The 2,222-nt window shown below is 37.1% G+C and overlaps 1 non-coding gene across 1 annotated transcript; it reads left to right on the top strand.

Annotated features, from left to right (window-relative positions):
• The first annotated feature begins 828 nt into the window (after window positions 1-828).
• Window positions 829-935, top strand: LOC128036359 (small nucleolar RNA R71). The gene has a single exon (XR_008193156.1). It is a non-coding gene; the product is annotated as a small nucleolar RNA R71 (small nucleolar RNA).
• The last annotated feature ends 1,287 nt before the right edge of the window (window positions 936-2,222 follow it).

Here is a 2,222-nt window from a genome sequence, read left to right as displayed (position 1 = left end):
ATTTCTCTTGAGGATCATCAGCATTCTCCATATTTACCTATGGAGTATAATTTTCTAGACTACTCAATATTTTGCCCAATCGGAGCGCTATTTCTTTCACGTGGTCATTATGTTCCCTTCGGGGATTATTTTTAGTATTGTTGGGGATTATGGTGCAAATTTGCCTATTGATGTCACCCATCATGCTCATTAATTGGCTCATTTGATCCTTCAGTTTAGTCAATGTTCTGGTTGAGTTGGTGCACTCAAACTGCACCTGCTTTATATCCATTTTCATTGACTACATTTCTTTCTCAATTCGATTCAGTCATTGACCACACATGCAAATGGTCACTTAGGTTGACCCTGTCCTGAGGTTTCTACAAATAAGTATTTTTAGCTTGATTTGAATTATTACCTCTTCCTTGGTTTCCTCTCCATCTCAAATTTGGGTGATCTCTCTAGTCAGGATTGTAGGTATTTGAATAAGGATTTCCACCCGTATTTCTGATATAGCTCATATCCTCAGCAGGACTGTTGACGTAGTGAAACAGAGGTTTGTCTTCTCCATATATAGACAATTTATTAGTAGATTTGATACGATTAAGTCTACCCACTAACTGTTGATACTTGTCATCCTCTTGGATAGCTTGTATCGTGGCAGATTTCTGGCCATATGTAAATATTTGAATTGGCCACTGATAGGAGTTTAACGCCATGTTTTCAATGATTTCATATGTGTCCTCGTACGTTCTGTTCATAAGGGCTCCTACTGCTGCAACGTCTAGTCTTGATCTTCCATTCACATCCAACCTATTGTAGAACACCTGTAGTTGCATCTACTCAGGGAATCCGTGGTGTGGGCACTTTTGAATCAATGTTTTGAAGCAGTCCCACGCCTTATAGAAAATTTCCCCTTTCATATGATTAAAGACAACAATCTCTCTTCTTAGTTGAACCGCTTTGCTAATAGGGAAGAACTTTTGCAAAAAATTTCCAGCGAGCTCATCCCATGTCGTGATACCCTGGTGCCTGTGAATCTAACCAAGAAAAGGCATTATCAATCAAAGAAAACAGAAACAACTATACATGAATAGCGTCATCAGTGACCCCATTGTACTTAAAATTATCACACAATTGGAGAAATCATTTTAAATGTTGATTCGAATCCTTTGTCATTGTGCCACTGGACTGCAGATTATTCTAGATCATTTAAATCATTACTGGTTGGATCTCAAAATTATTTACTATAATAACTGACCTCGTTATGCTCTCCTGAACCATGTCTAGACTTGGTAATGCGTAGTCTTTTAAGGTTCTCTCGTTACGTGCCATGTGCATGTTCACATGTAGTGGTGGTGGTGCTGGTGGGTTTATTAAAGCGTTATCGTTAGCGTTGCCAAATAGTGGATGCTCGCATGGTACATTACCTACAGCAGGCGGTGGTGGATCTTTCATCTGCTGCTACTGTTGTTGGCGATGATTTCTTCAGATTATTCTCTTTGGATCTATGACTGCTACAATAACTGTGCTTCTACTACGAGTCATACACTAAATCCAGAGGGAGAAGATTAATAGTAATGAATAAAATAAAATTGTATCTATAACCTAAAAATTTTCTAATTATTCCTTTTAAAGTGAATTAAGTAGTCATTAACTGTTGCTTCGGGTTCCTTGTCAATTAAGTAGTCACTATCCCAGCAGGATCTTTTGATCTTCCACTAAAATAATGCGTCAATAAGGACTACTTATCTTCCAACCTCACAATTCAAACTGGCTCAGGGTTAAGGTGTTCACGAATGGGCCGCATCAATTTTGGGTTAATTCCCACCATAATAACTTCCTAGGGTCATCAAGCCTAGGGTTTGTTTCATGTTCTTCCTTTTTTGAATAGATGATCTATTGGGTAACCCTAAAAAATAATCAATTTGATCATACCTCCACACGCTAATCCCCCATATAGGGATTATTTTCTCATGGTTTTCGTAAATAGTATAAAAGATCAACATAATGCGCAAATAAAAAATATAAGATTTAGGAAAAACCCTGATTTGTATTAAGAGCAAGAACGAATCCTTAGCGTCTGATCACATTTACAAATTAGATCTCTCGAAATAAAAAAAATAGAAGTAAACTAAAGCCTATAAAAAAGAGAAAAACTAAAGTAAACTTGAGAGAGAAATTCTAAGCTAAGGAATTGGTGTCTTTTAAATGCGACAAAGGAGCCTATTTATAAATCTCAG

Source organism: Gossypium raimondii, chromosome 13 (genome assembly GCF_025698545.1).
Source record: "Gossypium raimondii isolate GPD5lz chromosome 13, ASM2569854v1, whole genome shotgun sequence".
NCBI classification, from domain to species: domain Eukaryota; kingdom Viridiplantae; phylum Streptophyta; class Magnoliopsida; order Malvales; family Malvaceae; genus Gossypium; species Gossypium raimondii.
This window is presented reverse-complemented; position numbering and strand designations above follow the sequence as displayed.